Source organism: Haemaphysalis longicornis, unplaced genomic scaffold (assembly GCF_048455015.1).
Source record: "Haemaphysalis longicornis isolate Haplotype H1 unplaced genomic scaffold, Haemaphysalis longicornis Haplotype H1 scaffold_5, whole genome shotgun sequence".
NCBI lineage: Eukaryota > Metazoa > Arthropoda > Arachnida > Ixodida > Ixodidae > Haemaphysalis > Haemaphysalis longicornis.
In genome coordinates this window covers 17,233,224-17,259,266 of record NW_027526385.1, presented here as the reverse complement: position 1 = coordinate 17,259,266, position 26,043 = coordinate 17,233,224, and the positions used below count along the sequence as shown (strand labels likewise).

Sequence of the window (26,043 nt, the reverse complement as noted above, 5' to 3'; positions counted from 1 at the left end):
AGAACGACAAGGACGAGCGCACTCTAACAACTGGTTTAATTTCTTGGAAGAAAGACATATATACCCCACAGGCCTGCGTACAACATCTCAGTAAAAGCTTTACAGCGCACACACATCAAATAAGTAGATCAGCACCTACAAAAAAGGCGTCAGCAGCGTCAATTCCTTATCTAACAAGGCCACAGAAGGGTGGCTGATGCACTTGTCTTTGTGCTGTGAGATTAAAAACGCTGCCACAATCTCTCTTGAATTTTGTTTAGGATGCGAAAACAACACCGAAGTTTCCTCTAAGATAGGTGCGCAATCACTTCTTTTACATTTTTTACAGTGCGTGGCCAAGTGTGTGTAAGGCCTTCCCTTTAAACTTGAAGCATGTTCTCTTAATCTTATATTGAGGCACCTTCCGGTTTGTCCAACATACACGTGCCCACATAGCAAGGGTATCCTATAAACCACGTTTTTTACACATTCAACAAATCGAAGCTTGTGTTTGACATTGCATGCATGGTTGTATTTGTCTTTTCCTTCATATTTCTGTTTTACCCTTGAACACACACTTCCTATTTTGTTTTTTGCCGAGAAAACCACTTTCACATCATAGTTCTCTGCCACCTTTTTTAGACGGTGCGAAAGGCCATGTGCATACGGAATAACGGTCACTTTGGATCGTTGTGCGCATTCTTCAGGTCTAACTTCCTGTACGTGTTTCAGCTTTCTTAGTAGCCTCTCACACGAAGCCTAACACATGTAACCAGTTGTTAGAGAGAGAGAGAGAGAACAAACTTTATTAGTGTGCGCTCGTCCTTGTCGTTCTTCCTCGTCCCCGTTTGTTTTGCGCAAGTCCAATCATGAATCGTTTCCAACTAGGCCTGCTTGCTGTGATCCTAAAACCTGTATCTTATATTTAACATTCTCAAGGCGTTCAGCTTAATTAAGATGCTACTTCCAGGCCCCAATGAGATGAAAGCGGGCTAGCTGGTTACTCGCACTCGCTGTATTCTTGATAAAGAAAGCGTGTTGGACGCATCCGGAGATTAAATCCTTCAGCTCTGTGGACATTCAGAACGGCTTGCGCCATTTAGTAGAGATGAACTAATCGCTGGGATGAACTGAGCCTTTATTTTTTTGAAGAAACTCAATCCTCGCGAGGTTTGTGAAGGAACTGTCTCCCTATTCCCCCGCAGTAATTCCCTGCTGTTTAGTTTCTTTCCTCTCTTTGGTAATCATGGGATACAAAATCTAAGAGATGTTCTGTCTTTTCTGCTCTCAAAGCTGCGTTCATAAAGCAAGGGCGCCCTTACAAACCGTGCTGCGGACATCAGCAGCGATCATGGCCCCGGTTCCCACCGCGCTTCTTGTAGATTTACGTGTACCTATTTCTACCACTGTTAATGGGGCCATGAGTGCAAGATTCAAGTTTGCTTCACTCAAAAGATTGCCTCGTTAGAATAACACCGGGACCACTTTTAAATTAAAGGAGCCATGAAGAGAAAATACAACTTCGTTTAATTTGAAAGAACTAGGATTCAGTATCTCACTCAGCTCCATTAGAGCCACAAAAGATGTTTTTAACGAAAAAAAAAAGCAAGAAGTATTCAAAAACTTGGAAAATTTTGCGCCACAGTGACGTATTATGAGCAAGAATGACGTCATACGGGCCAACAATAAAACATATTTTTCAGTGCGTTAACTGCACGTTAGCATTCGAGTGATGCGGTAAAATGGAACTAGAGGCCCCATTACAGACGTCCAGTCACGTGTCGTCGCGACAGGTCAGTTACGCGGCCGCCAATCGCACAATCAAGGTTCTGTGACGTCATAGAAAAGTTGCTAGAAATTGGCTAGGGGGTCGCGACTGCTTCACACGTTCTCTTTAATATCTCCGTTATTTGTTCGAAGATTGCGATGATATTGGTATCATTGTTATCGGGACTAAGCAGTCTTTCTAATGAACCCAACTTGTATTTTGTCTTCATGGCTTCTTTAAATACGGGCCATGAATGCAAGATTCAAGTTTTTAAAACGCCCGTGTGTACGAGATTTCGGCGCACGATAAAGACCCCCAGGTGGTCAAAATTAATCCGGAGCCCTCCACTACGGCGCGCCTCATCGCCTGGGTTGCGTCGGCGCGTTAAACCCCACAATCAATCAAGATTCAAGTTTGTTTCATTCGAAAGATTGCCTCGTTAGAATAACAGCGGGACCACTTTAAACGCGAACCCCACTCAAATAAGCTGAATAACGAGGAAAACAAGAGAATAAGCATGGGACACCTTAGCTACAATTTCGCGCACAACAGATGGCACGTATGGGCCGTTTGTTGCAATTGGCTGAGGCCAACAATCCAACGCGATTAAAAAACTGGGGTTATACGCTGGCAGAACGAGCTGTCTGCGCTTGAATTTAGTGCGCATATTTTTACAGCAGTAACAATTAGGGGGCTTCTGGTAAACAAGTTACGAAGGACCACTGAATAAAAGCAGTGCGCGCAGACACTGTGCCTATACTGATGCCGGGCGCGTTGGCCTTCTCTGACGCGACACTGGTCAACTAGCATAAACGACGCTGCCCCAGTCATGTCGAATGTTTCGCGAAACTACTATCAGTCGAAACGAAAATTCGGCAGGTTCAATAACGGCCAGAAGCAAACCGAGCTCAATCAACGGTCTTGGAGCGGTATCGTTGCGCCACCTAGGGAGGCGGATCAAATGCGCGTTTTGGAGATAGCGGCAGCCTCAGTGAACTTTCGCACTTTCGTTTTAGGTATCTACGGGGGCGGACGGTGACCAAAAGTAATCAGGGGCGTTTTGCTAATAACGGCGGCCTCAGTCAGCTTAGGAACATTTCTTATAAATATCTGCCCATTGCACATCATTGGTGGCGTCACGAAATATACGATGTGGCGGGAAATATGAAATTTTGGCTGAAATTTTAAATTTCTCAGTGAATAAGCCATCGTTTGCTGTCTCAGAAACGCTGATGGCACTGTAAAGCACCCAGTCTTTTGAACAAAGCAACCTACTATGTTGTCTTCGTGGCCGCCCCTTAAAGCTCGAGGCCGTTGGTGCGGCTTCTGCTTAACTTCTGGTGAATGGAAAATGGTGGAAAATTGCGATTTAACGGCAAGCCGTTGTTAGTGTGGAGCACCTGGCATGTTATGAGGGATGTTTGCCCTTCCGCGCTTAGACCCGAAGTGCGATTTTGGCGTGTGGCCGTGGCTTTAACGGGCAAGTGTGTAAACGAATTGGTGTCGACATCGATACGCCATTGGGCCGTGAATACAAATTGGCGCAGGCAGTGCCGAAAGCCCGAAAACCCGCGGTGTCTTCGCCCCGTACAGTCGGTAAAACGTTTGTCTATATATATAACGCGGCCTTTTGCGGTGTTGGCTTGAAGTAGTTTAGAGAAAATTAGTGCACTATTCTGAAGTCTACACTCACCACTTCAGTCCCCGACACTTGTTTGAAGGGAATCCATCAGCACTTTCTAGATATAGCCAGTTGAACTAGCAATCGTTGTTTCAAGCGCTTTGCCGACTGTAGATTTCGCCGCACTGCGATTTGTGGCGTCGCGAATCGTGAACGGCTAAAGCGGATAGTCCGAGCTTGTTTAAACGTTTTGCTAGGTCGTCCAGCAGGTCTCGGATGCTCTTGAAAGACAAAAGCCGAGCGAAACCGATGGGACGTTGCCCCCAAGGGCGACCGACCGCGGGAGTAGCACGCGACGTAGTCGAGTAAAGACTACCCGCTGAGAAGACGTAAGGGCCCGCGTCGCGGCGCCATTTAATCGTGGTGTCGCTCTGCACGCAACTAAATAAAGTTGCTTCTATTTATCGATCTATCTGGACAGAACATATATGTAAATGCACAAATAAAGCACCCGAAAACTGCTGCTAAACAAGCGTGTTTTTTTTTTAGCAGCACGAACTCTTATTTTTTTACACATCACTACGACCACGGACAGGGAGGTTTGTTTCAGTTTCGATTTCAATCGAACGTTTTACCTTGGAGAACTAACTAGCCAAGTGGTGCTTAGGCGAGGAAGAACGCGATAGCTATCGTCCTTTCATTTGGTTGTCGGCGTTCGTGTGTATAGGCACAGCGAGCAGCGAAAATGGGAGATACAGTCTACTCTCGATAATTCTAAGTTGCTTAATTGGAATTTCCGGTAAATTGAAGTGATATGCAGGTCCCGGCAATTTTACATGCAGTTCAGTAGAAGAGATCGCTCGATGGTTCGACTCTAAAACCCAATGTATCGGTCTTTTTGAAGTTATTGCGAGAGAGAGAGAGAGAGAGAGAGAGAGAGAGAGAGAGAGAGAGAGAGAGAGAGAGAGAGAGAGAGAGAGCCTTTATTCAGGGTTCGCACAGGTCCTTGAAAACCTAGAAAACCCGTGAATTTAGAAGTGTAAATTTCAAGGCCTGGAAAGTCCCGGAATTTTTAAAGGGTCCTTGAAAACCCTTGATTTTTCTGGAGAGAACCAATAGCCCTATCTTTTCACAAGAATTCAAAGTGTTTGTCGTGAATTTTAGGTGTTAAAAATTAAAGAAACATTGTAACAATCAAGTTTTAGTGTATTGCGTGAAATTACGAGTTGTGGATTCTCATTATTATGAGGCAACATTGGGAGCAGCACTCCTCAATAGAATTCATGTCACGATACAATCCCGTGAAAGCCGACTTCTGTTCTCTATCTTGCATGTTCCATCTAGTCTGTGGACGGCCTTTCATTGCATGTTTGCTGTGCCTCATACGCTCCATCTCCGTTTGCTTTTACGTGCAAATGGTGGACGTGTACATAGTTCATCCTGCCTTGCAGCAACACTTGCTGAGTTAATTTCAGCTGACAAAGCAGGAGATGCAGGCAACATTAACTAAGTTTTGAAATCAAAACAGCCTCAGCAAAACTCCAAGAAAAAAGAACCTCTAAATACAAACTATGAAATAAAAAATAAAGCTGGGGGAGCATTCATGAATCCATAGCGCCTATCTAAATGTGCACTAATGTGCTTAGGTATTGGGCAATAACGAAATTTTGCATTGTGTTGAAAAAGTTATAAATAATCCCAGATAAAACATAAGATGGGAACCTTGAAAACGTGTTTTCTGGTCCTTGAAAGTCCTTGAAAACCCTTGAATTTTTTCTTTTGAAGCCCGTACGAACCCTGTTATTGCACCAGGAAGACGCTAGGTCAAGTGGGGGAAGCGGGAGTAGAAGGTGGGATGTTTGTAGCTTGGGAGATGGACAGTTCAAATTGAAGCTGGTGGGCTCCTTACGAAGGCGGAAGAGGCCACGTGGGGTGAGGAGAGCAGGCTCACGGTTCTGAACTGCTCGCGCTAGACCGCTTTCTAGAGAGTACTGCGCAGTTAAAGTCAGCGTGGAGGGTTCCAGTTTACTCGGTGGTCGATGTATGACGAGGAGGCATTCGGAGGAGGGTTGAAGGTTCTGTAACGCGTAAATTTCGGACTGTGCCGAATTAGGTGCTGGGGATTGGCGGGTGTGAGGGAGGCGCAGAAGGGACATCGAGGCGGGAGGGATGGGGTGTACCATTTACGGAATGTCTCTGGGGTTACGCTAGCATTTGCAAAATATTTGTTTACAAACATTTCTACCCGACTTGGCTCCTCCGCCTCCTGAGTCATTACCGCCAGCCATACAGATTCTACTGTACAAAATAATGATAAAAATAACCGCCTCAAGGTCTTCACTGCAACCGGATTTTATCTGCTCTGCCCCCGCTCCCAAGACCAGTTATTTCGAACAAAAAAAGCACCGAGGTGACCGCCATATCTCGATAAAATTCGAAAATTTCAAGCGCGACAACACTGCCAGGTCGGCGCCATCGCAGCTGAGGTCGCGCTCAGTCGATAAAGCGGCAGTTCTGTTGGGACTCGCACGAGCCTACGCATGCTCTATTTTTAGGCTTTCACCTTTATTTGGTTTCGATTTTAGCGATGTCTCAACTATCATGGCAACCCGTGTCGTACGCCCGAATTGGCGACGATAGTCGAGTTTCTGAACAAAATCAAGAAGGGAGACTTGTTGCGGACTAATAACAGTTATTTGAAGTTGGTGCGGTCCCCGTGGACTTCGATTAACGAGAGTCGACAGTATTACCAAAAGCGACGCGGCTTCCCATCCCAACCGCACGCCGACTTTTGCTGTAAAGACCCGCTGTAAAGCCCACTCGCCTTGCTGGGTATTGATCGTCGCCGTTTCTGTGGCTTTTGTTGCCGCTCTCTGTGACGCCGTAAAACAACTGGGAGATAACGAGAAAGCTTGAAATGGCAGCTGCAGTTATTTATTGCTGAACAAACGAAGCATCGGTTGTCGTCGAACAAAAGCCGAAAGACCTGCGAAAGTTGTGATAGCATCTTTCAGTAAAAACGAGGTTTTTCAGCCTTCAGTGTCCCTCTAAATAGCGAACAAAATTGTGAACTAAGCGGCAGAAAAAAAAAAAAAAAGAAACGTTACCATTCCCTTTTAAAGGAAGTTGAGAGAAGCGCGAAAGCTAAAAGTACGTCCAATCGATTATCAAACCTGCTAAGACCCAAATCTCAAACGATTAACGAACCCATGCGACGATTTTTCGAGCACTGAATAACGCATCTGAGGGCGATCTATATCTTTAGTTTACGAGATAAAAGTATAATCTTGTGCCACTTCTTCGTGATCATGCGTTTGTTGTCTTATCTAGAAGAGTTTCCTTTTCCAGATTTCTGAATAACCGTTTTGACAGAATGGAAGCGCGGTTTCATACACGCGCTGTGTATCCAGAGAACTTTTCGGGCGACCAACTGGTCTGTGGGGACATGCGTGAACTTTTTGACAGGACGCCATCGGTCCTACCAAGAAAGCTTCCGCTTAAAAAAAAAAAAAAAAAAGGTGAAGCTCTTCGCGACACTCCGAAGGGCGCACTTCACCCCAATACGCTACCCAGGCGCGATTGCCACAATACTTTACTTTATTGGCCGCGAGGCCCACCACTGGAGAGGCCGGCGCTGCGATCGTTTTGACGTCACTTGTAGGATCACCGTTCCTATCTTGCTGCGTAGTTGGCTTGCAGCGCGTGACACTTCGCCTAGGAAGCGCGTTCTAAAAGTATTTTCGTGTTAATTTCCTTCGTTTGAAGTTAATTCTCAGTGCGTCAAGCGCAGTTCGACCTAATGGTGACTGTATAACCTTATCAACTGTGGTGGATTATCCGCAAACACCATGAACGCGGTGGTGTATTACGCATGCGACCGAAGCGTAAGCAGCGGCTTGTTTCCCCGATCAACAATGTGGACTACGACGAATGCCGAGTGAAGTTTCTAGATTTACCTTGTTTGCAAGAAATGTATAAAGCAGGAAATCGTGAAGCGTTAACTGCTCGCAGAAGCACACGCACCCGCCGTGCCTGCCCGCACAGCCGACGGTGCGGCTCGAACCGACGCAGGTCGCGGCAGCAACAACTTGTCGCCGCTTTTTAAAATCACACAAGTCGTGGAAAAGAAGTTCCAGATTGGTGAAAGTGGATGTTAGTGTGATGAAAAATTCCGATAGGTAGTGTCATCAGCTGTGGTTTTCAAAGCGATGCTCAAATATCTGCCGCGATTTACGCCGACCGGCCGCGGAGGTGGGTCCCGGCAGCGCCGGTTCACGCACGGTGCGGCGAGCGGCCGAAGGATGGCTATGCTTGCGCGCAAGAATCGGCCTAGGCCGTGCAGGTATCTTGATCGTCGATCGCTTCAACGGAAATCACCGCGCTTACAGAGTTCCCAGCGCGGTGAAACGTTCTGTTAGGGACTGTCACTCGCAACTCTAACGGCGATGAAATATCTGCTGCGACGCCGAGCCTAAAAAGTTCACAACATCCGATTACGTGCACCCGAAGCCGGTTGCGAGCTGTTGGCGAAGGCCCTCCGGTAGCGCACGCGCGTGTTGCGTTTGGGTTCCTCTAACTTCTTGGGGGCCCCCAACGCTCGGTTCTCCTATTCTAAATATCCACATTACCCGAAATCATTAACGACGTGTTTCGCCTCGTACGCAGCCTCGCCTTCTGTGAGAAGTCGTGAGTTTCGAAATTGATGCTTGAGAAATGCCGGCTTACGGTAAACATACAAAACACGCTGCAATTATAAATTACCACGCCGAGCACCTAATGAAAACTAAATATAGCCTTGTCCGAACCCGCTCGAAAGCGTTAAAAACTCGCGTTCATACCGTTCATACATTGCGGACAAGTCGCGAAAAGTAAACATCAGCCGTGCAGACTACAGGCTCCGGCAGTGATCGTTAATAAAATCCTGGCAAGACTATAAAAACATCGTAGGGGAAATAGGCACTGATTAAGCCAAACTTCAGACCATAACAATACTTTTAAGCATGTGCGGCGAAGCAATCTGATCACCGTTCTCGCGTCATTCATTTACCAGGCAATAGAGCAGTTCGCGCGGTGAGATCATAAGTGAGCGACGCGTTTCCGTCGCTGTTACAAGGTGTTTGCTTGCACACACATGTCCCGTCAGAAGTATTTCGTAATGAATTTACAGCGTACTTTTCTCGACATCAGTTGTATTGTCCTTGGCGTTAGCTGGCTGCGTATGTAAGAGCTGTGGGTCGCGATGGTAGCAACTACCTAAACGCGGCGGTGTCGCCGGGAACAAGCGAGTCGCTGATTGCTTGCCCGAATTATTTGGTTTACAGACAACGTTTTTGGTAATTTGCATCAAATCCACAAGGAGCGGGCGAGACGGTGGCCACAACAAAAAAACACGCTTCCGCATACGCACGGGAAATGTGTTGTAGCAGACGACAACACGATTCGGCGTCCTACAAGTGACGTCACTCGTAGGTGGCGCGACGGTATGTCCTCGAGGCCAATAACGGACCCCATTAGGAGTAGAGAAAAAAAAAATCGAGGTTGGTTTGCGCCTTAGCAGTCTCCCAGCTGTCGTGAAGGAACCAGCGGGGTGCGGGCAGAGAACTCCGATTAGTTTGCGGCTGAAATTGTATTTAAAGGGGTAACCACGTGCAGCGGCGGTGGCAAGCAAGGCGAAAAACGCAACTCAATGGGCGCAGGAAACAGGTAGTGTGGGCGACAGCGACAGGGGGCATTGACGGCAGTGTGTTGATTTTTTTTTTTTTTTCGCCTGTCGCTGTCACCCACACTACCTGTTTCCTGCGCCCATTGAGTTGCGTTTTTCCCGTCGCCGTCGCTTGACGACTAACATAAAGTTAGTCTAACACAAATAAACTAAACTAACATAAATTAAAACTAAATTTAATTAGTTTATTTAATGTTAGTTAATTTTATGTTAACATAAATGTTTGACGATTAACATAAAGTTGGCTGGCTTGAAGAAACGCTGATGCCGCTTTATTTATTTATTTATTATTTTTTTTTTTTTTGACGTGTGGAGGACATGTCGCTGTAGCCTGGAAACAGGTTTTCAGAATTCGACTTGTGCACTTGTCCTGGTAATTTAGGAGAGGCCGCTTCTGGGGGCATACGCTGACCTCGCGCCTATAGCTTCTGTACCAAGCTAATTGCGGCTACGATTCTTCCATTTGTACCTGTCTCAAGGGTACGGAAAGCGTATAATAGCTGTGTTCTGTAGCCTCAAAAACCCGGGCTCAAAAAAGCTCAAAAACTGGTACAGTTGTCTTCCCTATAGGGAAGACAACTGTACCAAGTTTGCTTGGCTGCAGTGTCAATGGGAAGGGGCAGTGCGAGGAGACAGGGCTGCGTGAAGGGGTGTAGAGGAAGCGCTGCGCTGCGGCGCTGCGCTGACGGGTAAAGTCTGTTCCATGAACTACCCTGCTGCCCTACTAGGTGGCAAAAAAATGCATGAATATGCTTCATTATAAAGGAGGCACGAAGCTCTTCGGGGGGGAAGGCGGTAAGGAGGGAGGGGATGAAGGGGGATACCGCTAAAGTTCATTGTGTAATCGTAGGTCCTTTCGTGGGCGTCTTCGTTCTTATGTGCCGTCTAAATGGTCAGACCCGCTCTATACTGCTTTGTAGAGACCACTCTTTATAGTTGGTATCGGCCTATTGCTCCGAGTAAGGATGCGTTACTCCGAAGTAAGTGCGCGTGAGCGTCAGATGTCGTTGGCCGTTTATCAAGCAGGGCGGCTCTGCCCTTGTCAAATGTCGTGGAGTGCAAGATTAAATGGTACAGGTTAGACGTTGTAGCCTGCCCACAGAAGGTACACGGGGGTGCCGATGTGAGGGAAGTGGCGTCCTTATACCATTTTCGGGTTACGTCTGGGGTATATGCCGCGTTTGCGTCGGCCTTGTTAACAAAACTGTCTTCTTGCCGCCTGAGGGTGATTCCAGCAGGCAGGAAGCCCTGAGGGGTAATGTCTTGGAGTCGCTTACGGCTTTCTTGTTGCAAGCGTTGGCGCTGCAAATGCCATGTTACTGGAGTATGCGCCGGCGGAGGGTTGGAAATCATGGGAAGAGTGGTTAGGAGGCACTGCCTTGCAGCGTCATGGGCTTGCTGATTTCCATCTGCTCTAACCGTGTGACCAGGTGTCCACGCAAGTCGAACAATCGTGCCTTGTTGCTGGAGCACAAAGCTTGAAAAAGGTGCCAGTGCCACCTTTATTAGCCGAGCAATGTTATTAAAAGAGCACTGCACGTCTTCACACGCCTTCTCCGGTGTTTTTGCCCACGCTAGCGGCAGCTACGCCATTCCGATTTTCATTGCTTCCAAGGCCCGCTTAGACGTTGACTTCTCACTGCTTTGCTTGCTGTCTTCGGTATGGAACGCTCCTCCAAGTACAAAACCGCCGCGCAGACGCAGTAGTGAAGACTCACTGACAAGCAACAGAAAAACGAAGGGCGGCTTAACCAACTGCTATCATTTTGCTTGCTTTGTTTCCGAAAGAGGAAGTATGCGTAAAAACGAGCGAACACGCCCACGTAAAAAAAAAAAAAGGCCGTTTTAGCAGGCAGAAAGCAACAGTCGCAAAGTCTAGATTACCGAAAGCAAAGAATAACAACGTCGGAACTCGAGACTTGAGTTCCTGAGTATATATAGCTCCCCTTGCCACATGATATGCAGTAGCTCGCGACGATGCTCGGGACGCACAGAGTTTAAATAAAAACAAGGGCATGATGCATAATCACCCACCCGCGCACGGGGTTTCAAGAGGCGTAAAAAAACTAATCTAGTATTCGGCCAGGGCTGCAAAGGGCAACTATGATGCCCAAGGTACCCATGTTGCTGTTCAACAATCTCACGCGTCTGCTGCTGCTGCTGCTGCATAATTTTCAGCAAGACTTGGCGGAGCGCATCCCGAGAGGAGTGCACCCTCAGGCGTTACAATGCGGTGAAGTGCGCGAGTGTGTTTGTCAGCGATTTTCGCTTAAACTTTGGGGCGCTGCAATCTCATCGGGATGGTTGTCGCTGAAATTTCTTTTGGTGCTTGTTTTTATTCCGATTTCGGCTTCTTGCTTTCTCGCTTTACGAACGTCCTTTTTAGAGGCGATCATTTTTCTGGGGCCACTTAATCACCAACATTTTTGTCCGTCCGTCCGGCCGTCCCTCGATTCAGCCACCGGGCCAAAAGCTGCTAATGTTCTGAAACAAAGCATTCTCAAACTGCTAAATCGACTAGCGTTCCTCATACTTCTCAGTACTTTCAGCAAAAAGAAACATTAGACCGGGCTCAGACTGTTGTCGCAACTGCCGTAATATCTTTAAATGATGACGTCATTTGACGTCTCAGCCAACCGAACTGCGTGAAACTCCGTTTTTTTTTTACGTCAATAATAGCGCACGATATGGCTGTTATGTCGGTAGTCTTTTTTAATCCGATTAATCGGCTGGCTTCACTCGGTTAATTGATCGATTAATCGGTTGTAATGGCTTGGGATAAAAGTGGCCAAAAATGATATTTTATTATTATTTTCCGTAATATAATTGTAAAAATGAGGTCGATGAAATCGTCGGCCTGTTCACAGACATTGCAAGTGAGGTAAGCAGGTCATCGTCATGGGGCTGATACGGGCGAGACGCTTATCACCGCGTTCGTCACTCACACTTTTTTAGAATCATGAACGCCGGCACTCGGAAGTTATTGTGGGGAAGGGGGGGGGGGGGGGGGGCACCTATTAATAGTGGTTTACTTACGACACAGTCAGTTTAACAATGACCAAATGTTGCGGGTACCCGCTCGCTGATTTCTAGAGTACCGTAGCCATTTTCCTGTCTGTCGGTAAGCTTTCGGTTTTAATGCTTGCATCGTTTTTTTTTTTTTTTTTGTGACATCAGGGTGGGTGGTTTTAACATTGATATAATACTCAACACGCTTATGCACAATTTCAACAGGGCATTTTTGTTTTAGTTCACGCACATGACTTAAACCGATTAACCGGTTATTAATCGTTGTTAAAGCATTCATCGATTAATCGGAGGGTTAATCGATCAATCTTATGCAATACCTAACTATTTAACTGCCACTTGTAGTGTTTTTTTTTTTAAATTAAAAATAGACGTGGGCGTAATTTTTGGGGAGCAAACGCAAAAAAAAAAAACGCGTTAGAAATATTTCAACCGCGAAATACAAAAATCTTGCTGAAGCCTTGTAGCTACCTTGTGGCTCGAGCGCTAGGCAAACGTAAGAAAAGGTCGCAACAGGTGGCGCGCCAGTAGTGCGGACGCGGGAAAATTGAATTGAGAAAACCTCCATTGCGTTTATCATAGCGGCGCCAACACACGAGGGAAAGAGAGTGGACGTAGTCACGTGCATGAGCTGCTGATGACTGTCGTCTTTGAACTACATTTGCAGAGAAGCGAGCATATACGGAGCCTTTTTTTTTTTTTTTCATTAAATAATTCATTCATTCAGGTAGAAAAGTTTCTGAACAAAAGCAGTGTACGTCAACCCTGACTGATCAAAGCTTATCAAGCAACCGCGCCTGACGTAGACGTGCCAGGGGCGACTTCAGATAGTTTGGCCTCTCCTCCCTCGCGTTATTAGTTCTGACACCGTCGTAGATATTAATTAAAACTGTACCGAGTCATCTTTCACGAACGTTCGTGTATCTAATTACTCATTTCTGATATATAACATACCACGTAGAAAGGAGATATCGCGTGAACCTCGACGCAAGAACAGAGAGACGTAGCTTATAACCGCGCGACGCACGGTGGGGGGCGCTAGTAACTGCAAATTTTTGGCTTCGTCGGTTACGCCGACGTATAGCAACGGAACCAGTCCGACTCCCGTGTTCCTAGTTCACTTTGGCTCGTCGGTGCGGAGGCTTCGGTGGGCAGTCTAATCTAATAACGGCCCTCGTGATTTCCTGCGCCCCGACCCGTCCCACGTATAGCTTTGCTTTGCCGGCAGCGCCGGGACGTCTCTTCGTATTTCGCGGTACGTAATTAGTTTCGGTTCTGTGCTAGCCGCGCCCGAACGCTGCGGAGGGTGAGGAAGAGTGTGTTCTGCCGACGTCTGCTGCTTCCCTGCAATGCGTGCGGCTAGCCGAACTAAGCTGGCCGCTGAGATGAGATTTCGCCCCCGGCTCTTCTTACCGTCGCAATCAACTGGGGCAGCGGCCGCCGCCACGTTAGGCTTAGCGGGCCTCCTTTCTTTCTCGCCTCTCCCTAGTGTTCCCTTCTCTGAAGCCGCGGGCTAACAAACGCACACACGCAAATGTCTCCTCCTCCGGAGCCCTCTTCCTCCCCCTCCCCGTCGGTTAGTCGACTGTCATCTCATCCAGGCGGGCGGCCAGCTCTATTAACGTCCACGGTGTGCGTGCGCCCGTGATGTCGTCCCCAGAGCGCTGATAGTGTAGCGTTCGGCCGCTGGCGGAACCGCCAAGATGAAAAGGGCGCGAAGCGGGTAAACAGAAGGTGTGGGGGAGCGAGGGAGGCAGCTCGGTACAAACGTGTATATAGTGTGTCTAGCGTATACGTTCCGCCTTTCTCCCTAATAGAAAGCCGGGAAGATTGGGGCCGCATGCGTGTCTGACCTCGTGCTGCAGTGCGTGTTCATCCTTGTTATGCGATTTCTGGCTAACGTCGCCCGCGTTGGCGCTCTTTCACCGATGGCGTGGCGAAACTGTCCCTGCGTGTATTTTTTCCCTCTTAGTTGAAGGCGTGGCGTACACACGCGGACACGCGTATCTTGCGTTAACGCTTTAACAACGCCGCCCGCGAGGAAGCGAGTGGCGCTCGGTTGATGCTGCATTTTGTTTACGACGTTTGCACGTTTTACGCAGTGCAGCACGTCAAAAAAAAATAATTATAACAGCAGACAACGACCTGCGGGTTACACACGCCGGCCGCAGGTGTCGCTGTGCATCGATGCGGGCGACAGGCTATGAAAGCATGAAAGTTAACCGCTTGCGCTCATTTTTTTTTTTTTCCTCTTCTCTCTCATTCGGAGGTTTATTACTGCGAAAACTCATTCTGGGCGCCTTTCCGTGCTGGCACGGTAACTCGGATGTCTCGTGTACAGCTTCTTCGCGCTTGGAAATAAATTTGCGGCTGTTGTGAGCTTGATTTTGTCAGTGTTTATGCTGGATGTGCGTCGTGCGCGGTGCGGGCACGATAAACTGCGGAAGCTTCCTGCGTTACTGGCGTAACGTGGTTACAGTGTACCAGAAGATAAGGTGTGTTGTGCGGGGGAAAAAAAAAAACCAATGGAGAGCGCGGGTCCCTTATGCGATGAAAAAATTGTATGAAGCGCAGGCGTTCCCCAGAGAACTCCTGTTGCAGCCAGCGCCATCTATGAGTTTTGAAATCAAACCAAACAGTTATTTGACGGGTTTTGTAAAACTTTACATCATGAAATAAAGAAATCAGACTATTTAGGGCAATAAATAGGGATCGATTTAACAAACAGGACTTCTGAAGCCAACTGGTAGCAGCGGCCGCCAGGAGCGCTGCTTGCAACAGGGGTGGGTACGCAAGCGTAGTAATCATAAGGATCGGAATTCAGAACAGCGGGAGGAGAAAAAAAGGGGGTGGGAGCGATGAGAGTTTAAAGCAGGGGTGAGGGGGAGATGAGGGGGGGGGGGGAAGAAGCAAATCTATTAGGTTAGCTAGGAGTAGGGCAAGTAAGTGGAATAAAACAGGCAAGTCGGTTGCTGACAACCGACGCCCCGATTCAAAGGGAGAACCACTAATCCTCATCATCATCATCGTTCCTCAGCAGAAATTTTCATCGCAAAAGGGACACCCCTCATCGGCCCCAAACGAAGCACCTTTGTAACGTACACTGTAACGGGGTGGCCTAGTCTTGGCCGGGGGTACTCGAACAAGGGGCCTAAACTCAACTCAAGCCTTTTTTTTTTTTTTTTTTTTTTTGCGAAGGCGAAATCACGCCGGCGCTTGCGTAACTTCTTCTCGTCACTACAGCGCGGCTAGAGATGCTGCCGACGGCGCGTTACTCCGTCCTTAATGCGCTTATTACTGTTGGGGCTGGTGTTTTATCGCTCTCGGAAATTATCTTTGGGCTTAACGAGGGTGTTTGTCGCGGCTCCGTAAACCGCGTCGCGCTCGCAACTGTAAGCTGAACGTGTCACATATGGCGGTTCTAGTGCTTTTGTACGGCGTTAGCTGTGCGCTGTTCGCGGTAACCGGTGGCGGTGATAACGAGGAACGTGTTTTCGGTGACATGGAGTGATTTCGCCACTAAACCAGCAGGACGAGCGAAGGTCGCTTGACTACGGGTACGAAAAAGGACATCGTGAAATCTCCGCTTCTACGAACTCAGGCTGCTAGGCTAGTTGGTTAACCTTAAACTACTAAAGCTCATAAATGTAGAGCAGTATAGTCGCGCACAAGCCTAGTAGGCTTGTCTGTGGCGACACCATGCAGCAGCCAGAGTTTCACATACAGTCGAACCTCGCTATAACGGAGTAGTATGGAGACAGCAAATTAGTTCGTTGTAACCGATATTCGCTGTAACAGTAGAGGTAAAAATCTGCTATAACAAATCGACAATGTAGCTCGTGCAAAAAAGGTTGGTACAAAAACTTATTTTGAGGCTTCGAACCCACTGTACACAAGGTAACCCTTACCTTTCCACCCGCCGCGGTGGCTCAGTGGCTAAGGCGTTCCGCTGCTGAGCACGAGGTCGCGGGTTCGATTCCCGGCCGCGGCGGCCGCTTTTCTGATGGAGGCGAAAAGCAAAAACGCCCGTGTGTACGAGATTTCGGCGCACGTTAAAGATCCCCAGGTGGTCAAAATCAATCCGGAGCCCTCCACTACGGCGCGCCTCATCGCCTGCGTTGCGTCGGCGCGTTAAACCCTACAATCAATCAATCAAACCCTTACCTTTCTTCTTGTTGCATTTCGAGCTCAATGAACCGGAACATCGCGAGTACGCGAAATTACAACATAACAGAGTTCACTTGACAAAACAGGAGTGCGTCCTTATTTATTTGGTGAAGGATGTGATCGTCGTCTCGTGGCTACTCACAGCACTGAGCAGAACCAAGTTTTCCATTATTTCCACGAACAAAAGGGCCTTTATACTTCTGCAGTTTAGGACTACGGGGTTTTTTTCTAATCATAGTTTCTTAGCCTCCGGGTGAAATATTTAACCGACATCGCCCGGCTTTCACGGTTTCAGTTCCATTATAAAAGAATAAGTGTCATTAAAATAAAGCGTGACCAACCAAAATATGTGTTTACTTCGCTATAGCCGATAATTCGCTATATCAGTGTTCGTTATAACGAAGTTCAATTGTACTGATTCCATTCAACGTGCAGTTATAACGCGTCAGGGAAAGTACAAAACAAGAACATCGGAGGAAGGTTTAGAATAAACACAAATACAAAATACAGAAAAAATAACTAAAGATAGCATTATTCGCTTCCACAACTCCCTATGTGTTGGGTTGCGATCGACTCACATTGCAATGAGCGCTAAACGAACGCGACGTTTATACATATTTACGGCGTCCCTTGTCGTTGCCCCCTGGTTTGCCCGCAGGTTTGTAAGTCTTGTGATACGTCGTGATGCTGCGAACCGCATTGCTGGTTGCTCATCTCAGGGCTATCTCGTCTAGATAACCCGGGGCTTTGGGTGGCTTCTATAAACACAATGATGATAACCTGGTTGTCCACTACACGGTGCAGATATCTACGTGTATAGTACCAGAGTCCTTCAATGCATTTCTGGTCATGAAACTTCGCCGTCACGCTATGGGAGAGCTTCGTACGCTGCCGCGCCGCGGCGCTGGTGTTGATCGGAGGGCAGCCGGGGGCGTGGCCAGAGCGCGTTTGGCAGGGAACGGACCACGGAGTAAGATAAAACAGACGCTCGCCGCCTTATCAGCAGTGTGCTTTCGCTTTAGGCGTCGTGGGCCGCTCAATTGGACTTATCATTTTGTGAGTGGCGAAAAAATTTGGTGCGAACGGGCATGCTGCTACTGCGTTCATGCCTGCCGGTGTGGCTACAGAACAGCGGCGGCCTCCCGATGCCCTCCGATCTTGCGGTGGCTCCACTCGCGGTAGCCTTTGTCCCCGTACAAAACATCACCAGAGAAGCATTGAAGGACTCTGATCGTACTTATGTGGCTTCTAATTCCGTGTTCCCTGTATATTGAGGAACGTACCCCGCTTAGTAATCTCGCTGCGGTATACCGGTACACTTCAGGAGTTTCTCCGCATGCGCACATTGGCAGTAATACACCTAAAATATCATTTTCTTGGGGGGGGGGGGGGGGTCGCACAGAAGCAGCGCCTGGGCTATGTTTAGGCAGGATGTAGGGGAGGGCTACAAATAATTTGGGGTAGTGTCACTAGATACCGTTACAGAGTATCGGCACTATTTTCTCCTGTTCGGTTCCGCCGCCGTGATCATTGTTCGATTCGCATCACGTGGTTCATGGATGCGGCCATCTTGTTTACGCGTTTCCTGTCCGTCAGCTGTGGTGGTAAGGCGCGTTCACACTTGCGACGAAAGCGACGGAAATTCCGTCGCTTTGTCGCGCGACGACCGTTTTTGGCGAATGGTCGGGACCAGTTCTTGTCGTCGCGCGACAAAGCGACAGAATTCTGGTCGCTTTCGTCGCAGTGTGAACGGGCCTGTAGTCTCAGCTTGTCTTCCCTGCTCTGCGACTGCGCGCGACCATTTCAAACGCGAATTAACAATAACGCGCTTTGCAGCTTTTCAGCTGCAGGGGCCCCATTCTCGACTGTACAAATTCCCGGGAAATTCGTCATGTTTTTCTTTTTTTACGTAAGCATGACGTAAGCAATTAGTGACGTGATGCACCTATAGCTAGTGTAATTTGACGCTTCACTCATAAAGATCACAACCAAGGTATCAAATATTCGGTTCCCGACCGCGGCGGCCGCTTTTCTGGTGGAGGCGAAAAGCAAAAACGCCCGTGTGTTCGAAATTTGGGCGCACGTGAAAGATCCCCAGGGGGTCAAAATTAATCCGGAGCCCTCCACTACGGCGCGCATCATCGCCTGCGTTGCGTAGGCGCGTTAAACCCTACAGTCAATCAATCAAGGTATCAAATATTGCGCATAAAATATATAAAAACACTTGGCATGTACAGGCGAGCCCGCTTATAACGAACACAACGGGAAACCGAAATCACTTCGTTATATCCGCTTTTCGCTATATCTGGACAGAAAATCTATGTATACCAATGGTAACGAGAAATAAAGATTTGTTCGTTATAACCGCTATATCGTTAAAACCGGGTTCGCTATAAGTGGGCTATACTGTACTATAAAAATTAAGACGGTAGCTGAGGCTGGCCAGAGAAACACATTTCTGCAGGTCAAAATTGGCGTCAACACCACAAGGCGATCCAGTAATGTTGATCCAAAAGCGAGCGAAAGGCGGATGTTGAGCTGACGAACATCACACAGTTTTTTTACCGTACCTATTTATTTATTTCAATCGCTTTTAGTAACATAGTTGGGCTCTCTGCTTCAATGCAATCTTTGTTGCGTTATCACCATGGGTTATCACCTTCCCGGCCGCCACCGCCGCCACGATATCGTCTGCTGCTATGTTACAACAGAGTCCTTCACTTGAAGGACTCTGGTTACAAGTTTATGGCGTGATCACAGAAAAAGACGGCCGCGACTATCGCTTGTATGACACATAAGAGCAGCGCCGCGCTACGTCTGACAACCGCGGAGCGTACCATGTCGCCGATTCACTAATTCGTCAAGCTCAAGTTTAATCAGCGCTATAATGAACAAACGAGTCACTTTTCTTTGGTATTTTTCTCTTGACATCGATCATGTGACCCAGCAGCTTATTAGGACGAGTGTGGACAAATGCCACGCATTGGGTTCTGTTTGTCATGGAGAGGCTTGTACTGCCCTGGTATGTTGCTGTTGCACCAAACAATTTTTATTTTATTGCCAAACATAAAAGCAAAATACTGCACTTTATTTGTATGCTCCGTGATCGCTGACTTGGAAACAGTCGAAACCATTATTTCTTTCGGTAGAAAACATGCTGTAAACCGCGCGTCATGCGAAACTGCGCCTGCTGCAAATTCACGGACATTTCGCGGCGCCGAAGGTTCGTGAATTTTTTTTTTTTTTCCTTTTTCGCGGTAAAAGCAGCCGCCATTTTCAAGCTGTTACGTAACATTAAGTCCCTTTTACGCTGGCTGAAGTTGCCAATGTGTGACGTGATCGTTCCCGCCAAGTGTTTAAATTACGTCACGCCTTCTCTGCCAATCACAGAGAGAGCGTGTATTACAAGCAGTATTGTTGTTGAATAGCAAAGACATGCTTACGTTGTCATGTCCGGTGCATATAGTCTAGTTTTTCGTTGCCGGCCAAGAATTATGCGCTTTCAGTAAAGAGAAATAAGGCAAACTTTGTAACTCGTGCCCGTAAACGTCATGAAACGTCAAAATGACGAAAGCACACACAACCGCTTTGTCAACCGGACGCACGTGACCAAAATTGAAAGCCAATCAGAAAAGACTTCCGGCAAATTCTCCAATTCCCTGGGAATTTGTGCAGTCGAGAATAGGACCCCTGAAATTTGTCCGAAAATGCCGTGTTGCTGCGTCTTCGGCAGTGTCGTTTACAAATGACCTCGTCAAAGTTAGCGGTGAGGCAGCAGAAGCGGCAATCTGGCAACACTGATAACCATTATAATGTCCGCCGTTGCTCACTTGCGTGCCGCAGTGACGATACTCTGTATTTTATCTAGTGACAGTAATGTCGGCCGCTAAAGATCCGCAGGTGATCAAAATGAATCCGCAGCCCTCCACTACGGTGCGCCTCATCGCCTGCGTTGCGGCGGCGCGTTAAACCCTACAATCAATCAGTCAACCAAACAATCAGTTCAGTCGACTCCCGTTAATACAAAGTCCATGGGGACCGCAAGAAACTTCGAATTAACCGAACCCCAAGTCGAACGTACGACACGGGTTGTATGGGTTGCTCACACAACGCTGTGCGCAACAACAACAACAACAACAAAAGGCTGAGGAGCTCAAAAGAGCGGGACGCATACGCCGGCGCGAAGCTCAACTGGCCTGCCGTTTTATCAATTGCGCGCTTCCTCTGTTGCGACGGCGCCGACACAAGTAAAGACCAGGGCGCTGTTTTCGCACGTGGAAATTTTGATTTACTTTCTTTTTTTCGAGAAACGACGATCACATCGATGCTTCTTATTCGAGATAACTTTCAATTAACCGATGTAATGGGCTTTTATTGAACGATTTCTTCCATTGGATTGCATGTGCAATTGCCGGGACCAGCACATCACTTCCAATCAACCGAAAATTCCAGTTAAGTGACTTCGAATTATCGAGAGCCACCTGTATATTGTCACGAAGCCAAAGATGACGCAGTTGGCTTGAAAGCAAAACAAGTTTATTGGGGCGAACCTGTGCTCCCCTAACAACTAAAAAAATACACAGGCGGCGAAGCAGCAGTCAACAAATTGACGTGCGCAGGCGAGAGTCGGTGAATCGAATGCCGCGACGTCTGCTCTGCGTGCATCTATCTTTCGGCGCGGTTGTTTCTCGAACCGTCGAATTACGTCGAGAACACTGTGGATGAGAGGAGACTATTCTAGGCTAGTTGCGTTAGGGCGAAACTTTCTCCCTGTGAAATGAGATAATCTGTGCGGCACGAGAAAGAAAGAATGGAACATGCGCTTCACTCGGGACACAGGTTACACAGCCCGGCGCAGCCGGGCGTTAAAAGCGAAAACATAAGTAAACAGATCGAATGCATGGTTCGCGGCAATATCGATTCGGTGTGTAGATAGCATAGGCGGAAAAAAAAGGCACAAAATTTCGGGGGCTGTTCTGACGCCGAAGCACCCCCTGGCCCCTCGTTTGTACTGTACTAAGTAGTTTCTGGTTTATAAGAGTATAGCACCGAAATATCTCACACGAAGTCCCTAGCTACTCATTCCCATACATTCGTAATGATGGCCGTCTTGCTGCTGCGACGCTGCGTACGCGAAAAAGACACTGCCCTGTCGCATCGTCGTCGTCGGGCCGTTCACAAGCGCAAGCCTGCATTATTAGTAGCGCGCGGTAACTGTGCATTACTGCGCCTGCCCGCAACCGTACACCCGCCGCCGCTTTGTTTTCCGGCCAGGCGTTATTTTCTTCCCACCAGGGGAATAAATACTGCATGCCGGTCAGATAGGCTTAGCGGGGCTCAAGTGCGCTAGAGGGAACGCACTTCGTTCGCTGGAAGGAGGGACTGGAAAGGCACACAACAGGCGTCGTTTCCGCTTTGTTGTGTAACCTCTTCCGCCGTTGTAAGCAGCAAAAGGGATAAGGAAACGCAGTGCCTTCTCGCGTTGTTTAATCCAATTCCGGTGCAGCGTTCGCTTCGCAGAACAGTCGCGGCGCCAGCGCGCGCGCCTTGGGGAACGCCGGAGGCGCAAGAGCTTTCTTTCCCTACTGGGGATGATTTATATTTCAGCGCCAATGCTCGGACGCTTTTAGGCGAGACCGTTTTTCTCTGTGTCGCGTAAGCCGGCGTGACGCCGGTGGAACTCCAGCTTTCTCTGCTCCCGGCGCCTCCTGTAGTTTTTCTTCTGGTCTCTTCTGACGAGGAAACGGCGGACCATGTTTTTTTAGGATCAACGGAGGAAGGCTTCCAGGTTGCGCGCATTTTGCACGTCCGATGTACCTTCCGGTGAAGTTTAAAGGGAAAGCATTAACCCTTTCAGCCGTGGATGTTTAGAAGTTTCTTTTCTGCGTGTTTTCCTTAAAGGACCCCTGCAACGCTTTGAGGTACTTTTCAGGCTTTACTCCTGTTCTTTGTTTCATGCAAAGGTAGACGTCGTCGTCGTCGTTGTTGTTGAAAACGTTTATTGAGAAAAGAGGGGAAGGGAGTTGGGTTAAAAAAAAAACACCCCCCTCGCGAGGGGCACGGTCAAATGCAGAGCATTTTCTGGGGGCGCACATACCCGATTTTATCTGGTTCGAAAGAAATTGACAGCGAGAGCGAACGCCGAGAACCGCCCCATCACGGCACGACCGCGCCACGACCACGTCACGACTACGTCACGATCACGCCACAACAGTTGTTGCTCCCGCGCCAAACTACGACGCATGCGCGCCCCACCTGTTGCTGAACGCGATCCGAGCACGCAGAGAACACGCGAGGAGCAGCGGAGAGCAGGCGAGGAGGAGTGGGGGAGAGGGCGCACCTGGAACGGCTGTTGCGGACGCCGAGGCACGCCAGCGCCGGGTGGCATCGTGAGTTAAAGAAATGCTCTGCATTTAAAAGTGGAGCAATGGGTGGCCATCCTATTCCGGTAGGCCGCGGGCTGTGGCAGCCTCCTGGTGGCCGATCTCGTTGAGATAGACGCAAAAAATAAGTATCAAGATACGTACAGAAATGTGAGAGTTATTCCATTTTTTAATTTAAAAATGCAATCGTACTGAAGGTTGCTCTTTCGAAGGCGACTGCTGCTCGCTTCCCACTCTCCCCGATGACGACGCAACGCGGGACCAGTGAGGGCAGCGAAAAACGCCGAGTTCTGGAAGTTTTAAGCCCATGATTGTGTGACCTAGGAAGCTCCTTTCCGCGCTTCTTGACGGCGTCGCTTCTTGACGGCACCGCGACAACCGCTCCGACCGCGCCGATACAGTGCCGACGAGTAGAAAGCGGAGACCGCCGAAGTCGCCTGCCCGTCGCTGCGTTGATGTATGCTGCCGGGGTTATACTTTTCTAAACCCTATTATGCTCTTCAAGCTATTTTTGGTTAACAGGGAGGCTGTTCATACCGTGACGAATGCCACGAGTGATTGAAAGTGTGAAGCGTGTGCGCTGCCTTGTTACTTGTTCTTGACGTGAACTCCACTTGTAGATTCACAAAATGGGAGAAACAGTCGCATATACTGGTTTAAAAAAAAAGGACTTGTGAGATGCGCACACACACAAAAAAAAAACTAGGCCTCTGCGGGGTCGAACTACCGACCTTTAAAGGCAAAGTCTGCGCTAACCCCTCCGCCATTTATCAACGGAGAAGGTGCGAGAACTTGCATACAATGCCTGGGCGTCAACGAGTATCTATGTCTGTGTGTGCGTGGGGGGTGGGGGGGGGGGTAGTTTTTGTCGTTTTGCAGATACTCTGGCCGTAATAACATTTGTTCATCACGAACCGATCTTGGAGATTAGCCCCGTCATGCTAACACTACAAAAAATCAAGCCAGAGCTCCCTCGTTTAACTCATAAACAGCTATCGCACAGTCGCGCAATTACCGACGCAGTCCAAGGAATGGTCTCTGGTAACAGCTTTCCAACTAACATAGCTTGGTTGAATTTGTCTCATGGCAGCCGATTGCTCCTAGAGAGAAAAAAAAATGGCTGCGGCTTAGCTCAGCTAATGTTTGATACGCAAAACAAAAGCTTGGCTTAGTCTGGTTGTGTATTGGTTTCGCTTGGTTAACCTTTGATGTAGCTGTATTGCCGACCACGGCACAACGCCGTTCGGCCCCGTGCAACGCTCACAGAAGGAGGCCCGCCTCGCTTTCATCCACGACGAACGCGGCGTTCCTCTTTGCCGGGCGCGTGACGAGTCACGAAGCCTGCTGCCTGAGACGACCCATTGGCGCATGCGTGGGAGGCGGCGGGTTCGGTCCGCTGCCGATCAGCTGAGCGCCCGCAACCGCGGCGGCCGCCTCCGCTAGCTGAGCAGAACGACTGAAAACGGGGCCTTGTGTGCGCAGCGCCGACAGCGGGCCCGGCGATTCACGTGGTGCGCTCAGAAGGTAAACTTGTGCATCCGCGGCGAAACCACCGGGCAAAGTAAAGCTTTGCTTTAAAAAAAAAAAAAAAAAAAAGAGGTGTGGTCGCTTTTCGGTTAAGGGAACGGCGCTTCCAGTGCGAAAGCCCGTCCCCGAACGTCGATACGCTCGAGCCAGACTGAAAACTCCGGATCTGCCGTCCGTTTTGCGATGCGACGGACGATCTGGCAGGCATTTTAGCGAAGCGCGCAGACGCCGGACGTCGAGCCATGCTGAGAGCGACTCAACGTAACACGGCTTGAAAGGGCACCCAAGCGCTCGAAGCGGCCAGCAGTGTAGTCCTTGTTGCTATAGACGTTGAAGTTCTATGCTTTCTTTGAGGGGAAAAAAAAAGTACGAACTAAAGCATTATTTAGGCTCGTTTGTTCGATACAATGACATCTACAAAATTTTGCAAGATCAACCAATCGAAGGGTGCGTAGGGTCCCCTTTCCGCGTTGCGTCGTCATATCCGGAGGCTTCGGGCGTGACGTACGCAGTGCCGCATTTGCTTGTACTTGCAGACGTAATATTGAATAACTTTCTTATTTCCGCACCGATCAGATCTGCACGACATAAAGCGATGTAGGGCCAGAAAAGAACCTGTAAAAAAAGCGTTGCAGGGGTCCTTTAAGTCTTGGGCGCTATGAGCTTACAAACAAAAAACGAACAAAACGAAGCGACCACCCAGCTTGTGGTGCAAGTAAGTAACTGTTTACAGGCATGACATCTAAGTAGGCCATCATGTATTTAAAATTTTGAAATGCAGCAAAAAAAAAGTTGCATCTTTTCCCAAATTTTAGGAAGCACTGAGCCCACATGCAAAAAACAAAGCTGGTGGTGCTAGTGCTTTTAGATTTACAGCTATTTCTTCAAACTATGACTTCGCTCCTTGTGGTCACCTCGGCGTCAGGCTTGTCTTACCTGCAATGCCTTACTCTTTCTAGCGTACAGCTGCAGAAAAAAGTAATAATGACGATATTTATAGCAAGAGGCATCCTTGAAGGATTACTGCCCAGGAAACTAGCTGTTTTGGTTTTGTTCTTCATGTGCTGAGGTATGCGATGTCCTCAATGAAGGACACAGGGCGGAAACGGTTGAACGGCTCCATTGAGCGACAAAGTCGGGGTCGGTGGTGTTGCAAGGAGCGAAACGGTTCGTGAAAACACGCGACGCCTGCGAAGCGTTCTGGGGCGGTATTCTCGAGTTTTGTCCCTTTTGCGTCCCTTTCAAAAGTGTCCCTTTTGGCGAGCACTGATCGGCTAAAAGCAAACAACCGGAAGTGACGTAACGCAAGCGCGGCAAACCTACTGCCAACGCCCACTGCTTAAACGGAAGTACGTCACGATGAAAGGGGCGCAAAAGGGACGTTTTCAAAAGGGACAGTTACAAGAATACCGCCCCTGTTCTGCGTGCGTCGCATTAACAAAACGCGAAAAAAATGACCGCGCTGCTAGGCAGCGCCTGGGCAAACGCAGAGCCACGAGGAAAGCGGAGAGCTAGGACGTGGTCGCGTCCGACGGCAGCGACACACACACACGTCATCAAGCGCGGTCTCCGCTTCCTTCACTCAACGGCCCAACAGTCACCTCAGAACTGCAGGTCGCTTTGCGCGGCAGTAGAATTCTTAGCCATATCATCCAAATGATTCCGGTCGAGAGCCATCATGATAACTTAAAAACTTTCACGCACAAACTTAGTGGCACAACTTGAAAACAGCACGCAGATAATCTCGGAAAAACACTACTCGGAGCTCAAACCTTGTGGAAGCAGTCAGCGGCGTTTTACTGGACATTAATGTTGGTTTCGCACTCACAACTCATGAGGTATGTTATAA

At 48.5% G+C, this 26,043-nt stretch overlaps 1 protein-coding gene across 1 annotated transcript in view; it reads left to right on the top strand.

Moving 5' to 3' along the window:
- Positions 1-26,043, top strand: part of LOC144139006 (uncharacterized) — a 221,424-nt gene that overhangs the window by 145,568 nt on the left and 49,813 nt on the right. The window lies entirely within an intron of this gene.